Source organism: Primulina tabacum, unplaced genomic scaffold (genome assembly GCF_025594145.1).
Source record: "Primulina tabacum isolate GXHZ01 unplaced genomic scaffold, ASM2559414v2 Contig564, whole genome shotgun sequence".
Taxonomy (NCBI): Eukaryota; Viridiplantae; Streptophyta; class Magnoliopsida; order Lamiales; family Gesneriaceae; genus Primulina; species Primulina tabacum.
This window is the reverse complement of record NW_027459788.1, coordinates 1-17,495: the sequence shown is the minus strand read 5'-3', so window position 1 is coordinate 17,495 and position 17,495 is coordinate 1.

Below are 17,495 nucleotides of genomic sequence, written 5' to 3'. Positions count from 1 at the left end.
TGACTCTTTTTGTAACTCCCGAAAATCAGTCCACGTAGATCGCATGCTTGAAAATTATTAAATTGCTAAAATATTTTAATTAAATTATTTTGGATGCATGAATGATATATTTTGAGTGACTGAATGATTAATTGTGTAATTTTTCTCGATTGCATAATTTAAATATTTTCAGGCGAATATCGATGGTTGGCCGAGAACGGAGAATCGGAGACGATTAAGGTGTTAAAGATTTAAAAGCTAAATTTTTATTTTTAGTTAAGAAAATATTTATTTAAATAATTTAAGAATTTTAACAGTTTAAGATCAAATTTAAATTAATTAATGCGAGCAAGAAAATTATAAATTTTATAAGGTTTTTTTTGGAAATAGATATTCTTAAATCTTTTGATTTGAGGCCTAACGATTTTATAAATCTTAATGGGCCTAAATTATTAAAAAAAAATTAGCTCATTAATTAAATACTTAAAAGTCTATTTATTTTTTTAATTAAACCTAAACCTAAACACACACAGACACATACCTACATGCACACACACATTTACGTAAAGTGCAGGGGTGAACGACAGAAACTTGTGTTCCTTGGCAAGAGAGTTTTTGAATTTTTTTCTCCTTCATTTTTCGATTTTTTTCATCGTTTTTTCTTCCAACAACGATCACTCGACTCCCTTGCATCCAATGTTGGTCTTCAGTTGGGTTTTGATGAGAAAAAAGGGTAGAAAAAAGGTAGAAATTATCCTCCGTTAGTCACCAATATTCCACCACTTCGGTATTCATATTTCAAGCGTTTTAAATGCAAAATCATGTTTTAATCATTCTTTTTGCGTCATTCAAATCATAATACGTGTATTTTATGTTTTGAAGCATGAAAATTAAATTGATCAAATTATTTGACGATTGGATTAATATTTTTCAAAGTTTTGATGTTTTACGCTTGTTTGAGTCGTGTAATGAATTTTAAAAGACATGCTGCCATTTAGAAATGTTAATGAAAGGGGATCGGTTACGGTGTCCGGTTGCGCAACGAAAGTTTTGAAAAATGTTTTTCAACAAGAAAACAAAAACAAGCACCTCACAATGTCTGTAGCAAATAACAATAAACACAAAGACGACATTCATAGTGTGTTTAGAAAATTACCTATCAATCACAAGGATTGATGTTTTGGCTCCAACCAAGTTGTAAACAACTTGGCTCTTGAATGGTTGACGCTCTATAAGCTTTCCTTACTCTTGGACTCCTTCCTTCAAATTAGGTCCACCACCAACAAGCTAAATCCACTCTAATTTTGCACTAGAAAAATTAGGGCATTTTTCATTTAAGAAGAGAGTACTTCCTCAACAAAAATTGAAGAAAAAATGAAGAAGAATGCAACTTCAAATTTCGGCCATGGTGAAGTCTTGGAGGAGAGAAGGTTTTTTCTTGATTGGACAAAAAGTTATTTAATGCATGAGCATGCCATGCATTGTTTTATGAAAAACTTGCCTCCAACCTTTAACCTCCCTTGCATGCTTTTTACTTGGGCTTGTAACAATTACAAGGCTCATGGACTTTTATTTAAATATCTCAAACACATTTGAGACCATTTAAACTTTACTTTATTTTACTCAAGCCCACTAGTTTAATAATTATGTCTAATTGATCTTTACAAGGCCCAATGTTATTTAATTAATTCAACACTTGAATTATTTTAATTATTTGGACACTACTAGGTCCACTAGTGTTTAATTAATTCAACACTTGAATTAATTTAATTTTGGGAGGCTAGGTGAGGAGGCTGTGCACGGTTAGGGCTAGTCAGGGGCTGGTCCAACAGGGTCTGTTGGGTACAGGAGGGTAGGATAGGGTCTGGACAAGGTTTGGTCCAAGGTGGCTCGAGGGTGGCTCGGGTGTTTGGAAGGGCGTGGCTTAGGAGTGGAAGAAGGGTTCGAAAATGTCTAGGAAAAGATACGGGGCTCGAATCGTGTTTCAAGGATATGGTTCATGACTCACGGGGGTGATGAAAAGTCTAAGTTTAAAATTTAGGAAGAAAATATTAATTTTTGAATTAATTCGGGTTCAAACGCTTCACGGTCTAGCTATCAAATCATTAAATCGAAAGGCTCGGGTTCACGTCTAAAAAACTATTAGAAGTCAATTTTAATCTTATATGATGGTTCGGGATAGGTTCAAGTCAAGAAAAGTAATAAATAAAGTCAACATTGTGAAGTTCGAGATCGAGGGGTAAATTGGTCATTTTACATCTCAGGTAGTTCGAAAGGTCTGGCAGTGTTCCGATGAATCATAATACATGATAAATGATATTTTAAAATTTTTATAATGAAAATACGATATTTTTACGATATATGCTGAGGCTAAACGATTTTCCCGAAAAATACTATTTTACGATTTTTGAATGATACAATATTTTATAATAAAAAGAAAAGAAAATTACTTTGAAAGATGTGAATTGATTGTGACATAGAAGATATGTGGGAGATCCGTTTTAAGAAGGAACGATGAAATTACAAATTTAATAGAATTATCGTGAGGGAAAAGGTCCCAGAGCAAGCTTATTTACGGGAGAAGGCCCTAGAGAGAGCCCAATGATCATATTTTCATATTTGGTGACAATAGTTTCTGACGCTCAGCCCCTAGGTACTTGGTGTATATAGACTAATCAGTCGACCACATGATGACATGATAAAAGATAATCACTTTCCAGGATCAAACTCCACCCAAAATCATATACGATGATGAAAGGCTTTATTATTTATTTACGGTTACGAGTCTTATGTCAGCTTATTTTAAATAAAAGTATGATTTTCAAATGCATGTGCCTATATTCGTATTACTTGTTATTTACGGTTTGGACGTGCTGAGTCATTAAACTCACTAGATTTGAATTGTCGTAGGTGAGGGTGATGTTGAGGGAGGCACTGACGATTGAGTGGATCGGGTCCGACTGTACACTCTCGAGGGACTTTCATTTTTTCGCACTACTAGATTTATTTTTAAAGTTTTTAAGCAAAAGTTTGAGGATTATTTCATACTGATTTTTTGCTTGTTTTGAAATTTTGACGTTGGATCATTTTCGAATTATCGTACGTTTTTACGATTAACGATTCATGGAGTTTTTATGCATTTCGGATTTTTGGATGTTAAAATATTTTTTAAATGTGATGCTTTCGAATTTCAAGAAAATGTTAAAAAAAATCCCTAGTATTTATTTAAATTTTAAAGTTAAAAGTAAGAGATGTTTCACTTTCTATTTGAACTCCTTGTTGTCTTTAAGTTTCAGCAACTATGAGAACTCATGTGTTTTCCCTACAATGTTAGAGATAAAATAACTCAAGTAATTTTACTTTCCCAAGAAAACGTTGTACCTCTTTCATGTTCTTTGGTGGAGTTGCCTCCATAATAGCCTTGGATTTGTTTTTATCCACCTAGACTCCCCTCTCCTGTAATAGAAATCCCAAGAAGTTCCATGCTTTCATCCCATAGATAAATTTCAATAGATTTAACTTCAACCCATGTTGTCTCATCCTTTGGAAATTCTTCCTCAAATGCTTGATGTGATCGACTACTTTTTTAGATTTCATGAAGACATATCTATATACACTTCAACATGATGCCCTATCATATCGTGAAAGATCGAAATCATAGCTCTTTGATACGTGGAATCTGCATTTTCAGCCCGAATGGCACGACAAGCCATTCAAACGTACCAACAGCTCTTGGACATCTAAATGTTGTCTTAGATGTATCCATCTCTGCTATCTTGATCTGATTACTACCCAAGAATCCATTCATGAAGGATAACAACTCATGCCTAGCTACTTAATCGATCAACATAACAACTATAGGCATTACATAGACATCCTTGGGAGTTGCGCAGTTCAAATCTTGAAAGTTGATGCATATTCTTATCTTGCCACTCTTTTTCATGACTGGCACAATGTTTGAAATTCATTCAGTATATCTGATTGATTTTATAAATTTGGTCGTTAACTGTTTCTCGTCTTCTTCTCATACTTTCAACTCAACTTCTTTTGACATGCGACGAAGAGAATGTTGAAATGGTTTGAAACCTTATTTGAATGGGAGTCAGTGTTCGACCAATCTATTATCTAACTCTGGAATGTCATCATAATCTCATGAAAAATAATCTTCGTACTCCATCAATAAGCTAACCAAATCTTGCTTCATCCGTTCTTCTAATAACGTACTCGTATACCACAGGATTATCAAGCTCTCCTAGTTGATTCCTTTTAACGGATCTTGTACCTCATGTTGGCCATCTTCCATTTGAGATGGTGCCATCACATCTCCTTAACTTGGAGTTCGTCTTCTTCATATTATTTCTGTGGGGACCCGGACGCTAATCAAGTTCTTAATCATCATTGGGACAATTTAATCAATTAAGGTAAACAGGGTCTAAATTTTTTTTATACAGTATTAAATGCGGAACGTAATGGAATTCAATCTAATATACATATCAGTACAACAGCACAAATCTTGTACAATAAACATCAACTCAATCTAAGGTTCAACAACTAAGGTCAAGTGCTGAATCCTATCTACAGCAACATCAAAGTCCGTGGTCTCCACTCTAATCATGATCTCTCATAATCTCCTCGACCCTGAACCTGTCCCACCTGTTGTCATGCACACATACAAACACGACAACAGCCGGATAACTCCGGTGAGATATATATCCCAGTATAAACAATGTAAACATACAGTCATATAAAAGCATATATAAAAGCATGAAACACATATCAATAACATGTATCAAATCTGAACAACATGAATCAATACAAACTCTGAATCACACTCTGTGACTCCTAAACTCTGACTCGACTCATCCTAATCTAGGGATCCCGATCTGAATAAGAACGCAACGTTCTCCCATCTACTTTACCCCAGCTAGATGGTGGTACGTTCTTAGTCCCAGACTTTGGCTGTCTATATTGAAGATCTGCAATAGGAGTCGGTCTTCTCCTCAGTCTATCAATAAATATATCCAAAAGTCCAGTGACTTGGCGGTTCTGCCATGGTGGTTCTACCAAGGACTAGGCGGGTCTGCCCAACTCTGACTCATGCTTTGCTATAATCAATAGAATAAGCATATCAATATCAAGCATTGCAAATATCAAATGCAACAATCATTCAGTATATGATTTTGGGAAACTCAAGTCAAATCTAACTCGAGTTGTGCAATCCCGAATCAACATTTATTTATACCTTTCTTTCAGTCGATCTAACTCTGTCGAAGTCTCGGACTCAAATCTGTCAATACTCAATCTGACAATGACAATAACGAGGAATATAATATCAATATCCCAATCAATCGATACTGGATATAATCAGAACTAAATCGAATTCTGTTTCAACGGCATAATTGTATAATCTCAGTATACCCAGCAATACAAATCAACAGGTATCAATTCCCACAACTCATACTCAATAACGATACAAATCTGATATCACATCTCGGTCAAATCGACTCTGAGAATCATAACAATTCGATACGGTATCTGTTTCTCAATCTGACTTCGATTCTACGATGTCTAATATGCCAAGAACATCATATATGAATCCTATCTGATTCTGGCAATACCATAATTTCAAAACATAATCAAACGTAACAAAACTTACGTCCAGTTGTAGCCTGTGTCGATAGAAACACAGTACCGAAGTCGGATTCAAAATCTGATGAACGGATCGAAATATAAAGGCGTGAGGATTTTTCTTGAATTCCCCCTGACCCTTCTCGTTTTCTTGCATCTGAACTGCTGAGTATGAAACAACATATATATATTGCATGTTCAAGGGGCAAGTGTCTTATTTTTCATTCAGCACGTCGCACCGCGGGTGCGCTACACTTTGGACCGCGGGTGCGCTAAGCGTTCTGGATCATCTCAAACAATTCCGGAGCCACGACCGCGGGTGCGGTGCCTTTTATACCGCGGGTGCGGTGCCTCCACTGTAGCAACACCGCGGGTGCGGTAGGTTTCATGGTGCAGGTGCAGTGGACATTCTGTATATCTTCCAAAATTTCATGATAAATGACCGCGGGTGCACTGTCTTCTGAACCGCGGGTGCACTGTCTCTGCTGCCCCAACAATATACTTTGCAACGTCGCTTCTCCTGCCTTCGATAAATACATCAAATCATGCATTAATAATTGCTGGTTACCAACTCACGTCTCGGGCATTACATTTCTCCCCCCCCTAAGATATGATTTCGTCCTCGAAATCCCAGGCAATCAATCATATCACTAAGAAGGCATGTAATAGAAACTGAAATAAAAACTCACATCAGTGAAATAATGCTGGGAATTCCTGTCTCATGTCCGACTCAGTTTCCCAAGTAGCCTCTTCAGTGCCATGACGAGTCCATTGAACTTTCACAAGAGGAATAGTCTTCGTTCTAAGTTGTTTTTCCTTGCGATCGATAATCTGGATCAGTTTTTCAACATAACTTAGACTTTCGTCAAGTTCTGTCTCGTCTGGCTGAATAATGTGAGAATCATCAGGGAGATATTTCCGCAGCTTAGATACATGAAAGACGTCATGTGTTCCCGATAATGAAGACGGCAAGGCGAGTCGATAGGCATGATCTCCTATCTTCTCGAGAATCTCATATGGATCAACGTATCGCGGAGACAACTTTTCTTTCTTGCCAAATCTGACAACTCCTCGGAAAGGTGAAATCTTCAAAAATACTCGATCTCCAGTCTCAAATACCAACGGTCGTCGTCTGATGTTGGCATATTTGGCCTGTCGGTCCTGAGCTGCCTTTATTTTCTTCTGAATCAGCTTCACTTTTTCAGTCATATCTCTGATCATATCAGGTCCAATCTCAGGAACCTCAGAGATATCATCCCAATATAGAGGGGATCGACACTTCTTTCCGTACAGCGCTTCGAAAGGAGCCATCTCAATACTCGTCTGATAGCTGTTGTTGTACGAAAACTCACAAAGTGGCAATGCATCTTGCCAGTTGTGCTAAAATCAAGCACTACTGCTCTCAACATATCTTCCAATGTCTGGATAGTCTGCTCTGACTGTCTGTCGGTCTGTGGATGATATGCGGTACTAAGATGTAACTTCGTACCTAGAGCCTGCTGTAAACTCTGCCAGAAGTGCGATGTAAACCGAGGATCATGGTCTGAAACAATCGACTTTGGCACTCCGTGCAGTCTAACCACTTCTCGGACATAAATATCGGCCATCTGGTCATATCTGTATGTCATTTTGTATGAAATAAAGCAGGCAGATTTGGTCAATCGATCGGTCACGACCCAAATCGCATCACAACCTCTGGAGGATCTCAGTAGCTGCGTCACAAAATCCATGGAAATGTGATCCCATTTCAATTGAGGAATGGACAAACTCTGCAACAATCCTCCGGGTTTCTTCCTCTCGGCTTTAACATGTTGGCAATTCAGACACTTGGCTACAAATTCAGTAATATCATATTTCATCTGTTTCCACCAATACTGTGTCTTCAAATCATTATACATTTTCTGCCACCAGGATGAATACTGAATCGGCTGCTGTGTGCTTCTGACAAAATCTGTCGTTTCAACTCTGAAACATTCGGCACAACCAGACGATTATTCACATACAGTACGCTGTCACGTACCTGATACTCTGATCGATGCCCTACTCTGACCATCGATATCGAATTCTGAACATTCTGATCAACTTTCTGAGCCGCTTTAATTTTCAAAATCAGCTCGGGTTCAACTTGAACAGCATATAGCCTCATTGGTTTATAATCTGTCTCAAATACCAATCCAGACAAACAGCAATCCTCAATCATATTCGAAACACCAATCGTCGATAAGGATAAAGAACATACCTTTCGACTCAGTGCATCTGCTGCTGCATTGGATTTCCCCGGATAAGACTTGATTTCACAATCAAAGTCTTTAAGTAGATCAAGCCATCTTCGCTGTCTCATATTCAATTCGGACTGTGAAAACAGATACTTCAGGCTCTTGTGATCAGAATATATCTCGAACTTCTCACCATAGAGATAATGTCGCCATATCTTCAAAGCAAAGACAATGGCCGCCAATTCAAGATCATGAATTGGATAACGAGTCTCATGTGGTTTCAGCTGTCTTGAGGCATAAGCAATCACATGTCCTCGTTGCATCAGAATACAACCCAATCCTCGATGAGATGCATCACAATACACCACAAAATCACCAGTACCTGATGGAATCGTCAAGATCGGAGCACTGGTCAATCTTTTCATCAATTCAAGAAAACTGGTCTCACATTCTTCAGACCAATCAAATGGAGCATTCTTCTGCGTTAATTGAGTAATAGGCTTGGCAATACTCGAGAAATCTTTAATAAATCGACGATAATATCCTGCCAAACCCATAAAACTACGAATCTCGGGCACTGATGTCGGTCTCGGCCGAGAAATCACTGCCTCAACCTTACTGGGATCAACAGATATACCGTCTCCAGATATAATATGCCCCAAAAATACAACCTGTCTCAACCAGAATTCACATTTGGACAGTTTGGCATATAATTTCTCAGCTCTCAGAATTCTCAACACAGTTCTCAGATGCTCAGCATGCTCAATCATATTCTTTGAATAAATTAAAATATCATCAATGAAAATAATCACAAAATCATCGAGATATTTCTGAAACACACGGTTCATCAGACCCATAAATACAGCTGGAGCATTCGTCAATCCAAAAGGCATGACAATAAACTCATAATGTCCATACCTAGTTCTGAATGCTGTCTTCGAGATATCAGAATCTCTGACTCTAAGCTGATGATATCCAGATCTCATGTCGATCTTGGAATATACAGAAGAACCCTGCAACTGATCAAATAAATCATCAATACGAGGCAAAGGGTATTTGTTCTTTACCGTTACCTTATTCAGTTGCCGGTAATCAATGCATAGTCTCATAGAACCGTCTTTCTTCCTCACAAATAATACTGGAGCACCCTAAGGAGAAACACTTGGTATGATGTATCCCTTGGCCAGTAGATCTTCCAACTGCTCTTTCAACTCTTTTAATTCTATCGGTGCCATTCTGTACGGAGCCCTCGAAATCAGAACTGTTCCTGGCATCAATTCAATGCTGAAGTCGATCTCTCGAATCGGAGGCAATCCAGGAATCTCGTCTTCAAAGACGTCAGCAAACTCACACACCACTGGCAGGTCTGCCAATGATGGACTCGATTTCAGTAAATCCACTTAATAGACAAGGAATCCTTCTGCTTCTTTCTGTAACAATCGAGTCATAGACAATACGGATATCAAAGGAATTCTAGATCTAGAACCCTTATCGTAGAATTTCCACTCATCAGCCATATCTGGTCTGAATCTCACAATCTTGTGGAAACAATCAACAATCGCTCTGTACTTGGTCAGCATATCAATTCCGATAATACAGTCAAAATCAGACAATCCAAGTACGATGCAATCTAAATCAATCTCATGCCCATCATACTGTAGTATACAATGTTTTACAGAATTCACTGATATTAAACATGTCCCCAACGGAGAAGAAACAGACACTACGGACGATATTGACTCAATAGGCAAAGCATGACTCAATGCAAATCTTTCAGAAATAAACGTATGAGAAGCACCGGTATCAATCAATACATAAGCAGGGTAACCAAAAATAAAACAGTTACCTGCAACAACATCCTCTGATGCCTCCTGAGCCTGCTCCTCTGTCAAAACGAATACTCTGGCCTGCTGTCTAGAAGGCTGGCTCACTGTCTGGCTATCTCCGGTTCTCTGCTGTGACTGAGCTGGGGCTGGCTGAAACGAATGAACAGCAGCAGGTCGTCTATGAGTCTGTCCTGCTGATCCAGATGATTCGGCTCCCTGAGGTCTTTGGGAACATCTCTGTGGACACACCCTAGCAAAGTGTCCCGGCTGTTTGCAGACGTTGCAACTACCAGTCACTCCCTGGCATTGCTCAGTCGGATTACTCCCTCGGCAAGTTCTGCAATACACTCCAGTATAGCTCTGGCTCTGTCGAGAACCCCCAGAGCTAGATGAAATGCTCCCTGATTTCTTGAACTGCTTTCCTCTAGCTTTCAAGAAATCCTTCTTTCGCCACTACTGCTGCTACCACCCTCAAATCTGGAAGGAGGTTGCTGTGGCCTCGGTGCCGGAGGAACATACGAAGCTCCTTTCTGTCATATCAGACCAGCTTCTGCTCCTTTGGCTCGGTTCAGGGCATCAGTGAAATTATTCGGTCTCCCTGTGTTCACTAATGTAAAGATCTCAGGATTCAAACCATTGATGAACTGATCAGCAGTAGCTTCCTCGCTTTCAGCTACATGTGGAGCAAATCTCAACAAGATAGAGAATTTGGACACATACTCTTCTATGTTCAATTGCCCCTGTCTCAAGTTTGCAAATTATGCTCCCTTATCTTTCCTGTACGATACTGGAAAGAATCTCTGGTAAAACTCAGTTCTAAATACATTCCAGGTAATAACCGTACCTCGATGCTCCAAGGCCCGCTTGGTTGTAATCCACCAGTTCTTTGCAACATCATGCAACTGGTGTCCTATCAGTTTCACTCTCCGCTCATCTGTGTAATCCAACGAATCAAACAGCATTTCTATGTCATCCAACCAGCTCTCACAGTCAACAGAAGTCTCTGTCCCTTTCAGGGTTGGCGGTTTAAATGACTGAAACCTCTTCAACAGTGTTTCCATTGGTGTCGCTATAACATCCATTGGAGGATTCGAAGTACTACCCTGTTCTGGTATTCTTCGGGGAGGCATATCTGATTACCAAAAGGATTAGTAACCAAATACAACATATCTGTTTCAGTCCTCCTCTGATCATCTTACTGCTGATCAAGAATCGGTTCTGATTCGTTCTCAATAAAACATGTTACCAAACCAAATCAGATAACCAGGTAAACATACGTTATAAAGCAGTAAATCATGCTAGCAAGCAAAAGCAAGGAAAGAAAACTCATTCTACCCCACTCACTAGCTCTTATTTCAGTCTAAAGGATCTATCGCTCTGATACCACCTGTTGTGGGGACCCGGACGCTAATCAAGTTCTTAATCATCATTGGAACAATTTAATCAATTAAGGTAAACAGGGTCTAAATTTTTTTTATACAGTATTAAATGCGGAACGTAATGGAATTCAATCTAATATACATATCAGTACAACAGCACAAATCTTGTACAATAAACATCAACTCAAACTAAGGTTCAACAACTAAGGTCAAGTGCTGAATCTTATCTACAACAACATCGAAGTCCGTGGTCTCCACTCTAATCATGATCTCTCGTCATCTCCTCGACCCTGAACCTGTCCCATCTGTTGTCATGTACACATACAAACACGACAACAGCCGGATAACTCCGGTGAGATATATATCCCAGTATAAACAATGTAAACATGCAGTCATATAAAAACATATATAAAAGCATGAAACACATATCAATAACATGTATCAAATCTGAACAACATGAATCAATACAAACTCTGAATATCACTCTGTGACTCCTAAACTCTGACCCGACTCATCCTAATCTAGGGATCCCGATCTGAATAAGAACGCAACGTTCTTCCATCTACTTTACCCCAGCTAGATGGTGGTACGTTCTTAGTCCCAGACTTTGGCTGTCTATATTGAAGATCTGCAATAGGAGTCGGTCTTCTCCCCAGTCTATCAATAAATATATCCAAAATTCCAGTGACTTGGCGGTTCTGCCAAGGACTAGGCGGGTCTGCCCAACTCTGACTCATGCTTTGCTATAATCAATAGAATAAGCATATCAATATCAAGCATTGCAAATATCAAATGCAATAATCATTCAGTATGTGATTTTGTGAAACTCAAGTCAAATCTAACTCGAGTTGTGCAATCCCGAATCAACATTTATTTATACCTTTCTTTCAGTCGATCTAACTTTGTCGAAGTCTCAGACTCAAATCTGTCAATACTCAATCTGACAATGACAATAATGAGGAATATAATATCAATATCCCAATCAATCGATATTGCATGTTCAAGGGGCAAGTGTCTTATTTTTCATTTAGCACGTCGCACCGCGGGTGCGCTACACTTTGGACCGCGGGTGCGCTAAGCGTTCTGGATCATCTCAAACAATTCCGGAGCCACGACCGCGGGTGCGGTGCCTTTTATACCGCGGGTGCGGTGCCTCCACTGTAGCAACACCGCGGGTGCGGTAGGTTTCATGGTGCGGGTGCGGTGAACATTCTGTATATCTTCCAAAATTTCATGATAAATGACCGCGGGTGCACTGTCTTTTGAACCGCGGGTGCACTGTCTCTGCTGCCCCAACAATATACTTTGCAACGTCGCTTCTTCTGCCTTCGATAAATACATCAAATCATGCATTAATAATTGTTGATTACCAACTCACGTCTCGGGCATTACAATTTCTCTTAGACAACCTAAGTTTTATGGGTCCCATGCTTCTTACTCTTTTAGTTGTTCAGTACTTGCAACACACATATCTTCCACATAGAGTCTTCAGTTGACTCCTCGGTTGAACTGATTTCACTCTTTCAGTTGAACTGGTCAGCTCGGTTCTTCATCAGCTGACCGGACTTCTAAAGGTTTTCTGCTGAACCACCTATCAGCTAGACAATCAGTTGAATTGTTCTTTGATATATAAGTTGAGCTGATTCAGTTTGGGCAATCAACTGACACTTTCAGTTCTCATCTGTTAGCTTCGGTTTTGGTTTTTTAACTGATCAGTTCGAAGCCTGATCAGTTCCAACTTCCTGCGCCCTTAGATAAATCATTAGAAACAAAATAATAAGTTTTTTTAACATCAAAATCAAGATTGAGGACATGAAATGTTCCAACACAAAATTTGATTTTTTTCTTCTCTGATCATCGTTTTCACTTAATAAATCATTTTCATCGTCCACTAACTTATCTTCAGTAGCAGATCTTGAAAGATGATCGGTTCAGGTGCCCGAATGCGCAACGGAAGTTTCAAAAATATTTTCTAGCAAGAAAAACCGAGCACCCTAAACTATAGTGTGTAGCAAATACAATAAAACACAAAATGTCATACATAGGGTGTTTTAAAGATATATCTATGAATTTTAAAAGATTGATGATGGCTCCAACTTAGTTGTCAAACAATTAAGCTCTTCAATGGAAAGACAAATCTCCAAGCTTCCAGAGAGCACTCCTTGCTCAAAATTAAGCCCACCACCAACAAGAAAGATCCCCTCTACTTTTGCACAAGAAAAATTAGATGATTTTTTTTTAAGAAGTGTATGCAATCTTCAACTATTGAAGAAGCAAAAATTGGAGAGAATTACCTCAAAAATTTGGGCCATTATAGTTTAGGGGAGAATGGGAGACATTTTTCTTGGTTGTGTAAAAAGTTAAAATGTGTCCCAAAGGCATGCATGCCTATTGGCTCAAAAAGTTGTCTCTAACCTTTCACCTCCCAAGCATGCAATTCTATTTGGGCTTGTAACAATTACAAAGCCCATGGACTTTAATTTAATTGTCTCAAACAAATTTTAGACCAATAAAACCTTACTTGATTTTACTCAAGCCCACTAGTTGAATAATTATTTCTAATTGAGCTCTACAAGGTCCAATGTTATTTAATTAATTCAACACTTGAATTAATTTAATTATTCGGACACTACTAGGTCCACTAGTGTTTAATTAATTCAACACTTGAATTAATTTAATTTAGTCCATAATAATGTTTATGAAAATCACAATTTTCAAATACATTATTTATTTGAACCAACTTTTAATTTAGGAACACTTCCACAAATTAAAAGTCACATTCCTCTTATATAAGTCATACTTCTATTTTTTCTTACGCTTATTGTAACGTACCGTACTTTTTACTACTAAAATTTGCGGAAGACTTAAAAATTAAAAGTTACATTCTCATTATAGAAGTCATACTTCTATTTTTATTTACGCTTATAAACTCCTTTATAAGCCCTTCAACACATTGAACTATATTTACTTCTCAACGGGATCTAGAAAGTTAGCACTTGTGTGGCCCTCAATGGTTCATTGATACAACTAGCCGTGAGTTCACATCTCCATGTGATTCGTGACTAAACATGTCCTTATATGAGCAGACCCCAATTGCTCTTTTTTTACTTATCAACTCCTTGATAATAAGAATGTCAGAACTCAAGTCTAATAGTACCCAACCAATCATGTTAAACGCCTAGCAGCATCGCTTACATGATTCCCTAGGTATGAAATGATAGTGCCTGTAAGAACCAATCTATTATGGTTAGTGTACAGAACGGTCCCTTTAACTCATATATCCCGACCGATTCGACAACTATTGGTATATCGAGAGCTGTCAAAGAATCGATACTATGTGTCATGTCGTAGTTGCATCGATGGTGTAATCTAAGAAACCCCTTTCTTAATTACCACCATACACGGATCAGATATTTCAAGCTACATACACATAGGATATCCATACCCAAAGGTAAGCGGTGAATCTCAGACTACAATGCATCGACTCCTATATGTTTCGACAAAACACTCAACCTTGCCACCTGATGACCCCATATGAGTCGGTAAACAAGTCAAAGTGCAATGCTAGCAAATAGAGTCTTAATGTTGTCCCGGGTCATAAGGACTAATGGTGTACAACCATAAACTAGGACGTTTTTACTCGATAAGTGAGAACCACATGAAAAATCCTTATGGAGGGTTGTTCAGTGCACTCTAAAAGGAGCACCTATCTGCATGTTCGGACATCACAATGTCCCCTACCAATGAAACATGGTACTCAAATCGCAGATACTAATCTCGAACTCGAGCGGCCTATATCCTTCTTAGCGGCGGCTGAATCGACTATGAACTGTTTGGAATATACAATATTGCAAATATGAGTTTCATGATACTCATCAGATGAGCATCTCATATTCTTTCTACTATTTGTATATTCAAGGATTTTATCTATGCAACTAGCAAAGGTATACAGATAAAGATGTGCCAAATCAATAATTTCAAATATTTTTAAAATAAAGATGGTTTATACATAGAGTTTCATTGTGAACACTCGACCAACATTTGGCTCGACGGGCACCTACTCTAACAATCTCCCACTTGCACTTGAGCCAACTACCCATATGCTTCAAACCCATCGATTCGCGATGCTTCTCGAATAATGGTCCAGGTAAAGGCTTAGTTAGTGGATCAGCAATATTATCTGCGGAGCCCACTTTGTCAATCGACACTTCTCCTCTTTCCACAAGCTCTCGGAGGATGTGGTACTTTCTCAATACGTGTTTGGATTTCTGATGAGACCTTGGCTCCTTTGCTTGAGCTATAACTCCCGTGTTGTCACAAAACACCGAGACAGGAGCAACTCCATTAGGAATGACGTCCAACTCTTGGACAAAATTCAACAGCCTCCTTTGATGCAGTTGATGCAGCAATGTATTCAGCCACAGTGGTGGAATCTGCAGTACTGTCTTGCTTGGAACTCTTCTGTGAAGGCCCTCGAACTACTTGCTTGAAAATTTGCGGAAAATTAAAAATTTTCTTTTTAAAAGAACTTAAATGGCCTCATTCATAAAATCACTGGTGAATCAAGTTCAATATTTCAAAATATTGCAGCGGAAGAAAATTAAGTTTGCCAAAAATCACAATTTAAAAATATCCAACAACTGATAAAATTGTTTGCGGAATAAAATAACAACTGCTGCTCTGAGGTCCTCGGGTGCCACTACTGCCGACCCAAGCTGGCTCACTGGTCCCCGCCCTCGGCCCTGGCCTCATCAGTACCTACAACAATCAAGTCTAGTGAGCCTAAAGACTCAGCATGCATAAATCGCAGGTAACGAGTAAAAATCTGAATTTAAAATATGCATGAGTTAACATATCCTGTCCTGAGGCATACTGAAAATAATCTGTACTGAGCAATTATAATACGTGCATAACTGAACTGGAAGTCACTGTAAAAATATTTGCTCCTTGGAGCCTGTACTGAAATATCTGGTAAAATTTTCTGTTGAGATTATGTTTTACGCCTGTGGCCACTGCACTAAGCTGAACTGATCGGTAACTGGCTACCGGGGAGGCTGAAACTGATCTGAGCTGGCCGGTCACTGGCGACCGGGTGGTACCATACTGAACTGATCGGTCACTGGCGACCGTATAAAATAACACTCCCACATAGTGAATGAACCACAAGCCATATCGCATAAATCTCAAAAAAAAATAATCATTTTCTATTTAATGCACGTAAAATAATTAACTGGCGTAATGAAAATTCCTCTAATTTTACCAACTGGATTGGATTGGATCGTTCCCAGGCTCGCTGCAACCTAACTGTGCCATGAAAAATATGCAATAGCTAAAACATGACCAACTATGCAATTTACGTTCAAAAGATGCGACTATGACGCCTAATGACTTCGCATTTAATCATGACTCCGAGCCAACTTGAACCGACACTGAACCGACGTATAGTCATGATTAAAATACGCTGAAAAATCATAAAATAATGTTCCTAAAATGATAGGGTCGAAATCTAGGTGGAATGGAGGCCAAAACACGAAACGCTCTTTCGAGAGTCAATTTGGCACATTGCACCGTAAATTCTCGTACGACCTAAAAAATGATCCAAATGATGAACGGTCGAAAACATGACCTTCCCAACTCAATGAGGCACTGTCCAGTCCAAGGCCATGGGCTAAAAGCCAACCAAGAACTCAAACGACGCTTCTGAACAGCAGCATACTTGCTGTCAAAAAAATACAGCAGCTGCGCACTACAAGACTTGCATTGGTTTCGAGACTATCGGCCATTAGGGGCGTGAACCACCGACCAGAGACTCTTACCAACATCCCAAGGAATGATTTGAACCATGGCTAAGGGCCCTAGGCCAGCCACAATCCGCATCACACCAAATCTTAACCGAAGGGTCCAACCGAGAGCAACGTGCATGCGTGTGTAGTGTTTATGCTATGATCGATGTCTTGCGTCGTTCCAGTGGCCATTTGATTGACCATGGCACGATCTAAACATCTAGGAGCATGATATGAACCGTGGCTAAGGGCCATAGGCCAACCAAGATCCACACCAAGCCACAAAAGAAACGAACCATATGCTGAAAAATGGAAGGGCCGAATGGGGAAAGGGGCTGTTCTTGTTGATTATTTAAAAACCGATGAGCCATGGACCAAGCCACCAAAAGGGCGACTTAGTCACGTCTTAGACATGCTAGGGAAGTGATCCAACCATGGCTAAAGGCCTTTGGGCAGCCAAGATCAGATCCACAACCCTTGACACAAAACTGAAATTTCGAATCACATTTCTGCACTTATGGGGAACTTGCTGTCATTTCGGTTTTCCAGCAAGTATGGGGCTGGTTTGAATGGACCAACATGGTCCTAATGCATCCTACTACATGTATACAAGCCGCCTTGGGAGCCTGGAGTCGATCCAATACCTGAAACCATCAAAACTCAGAAAAACGTGAAGCTTGTCTG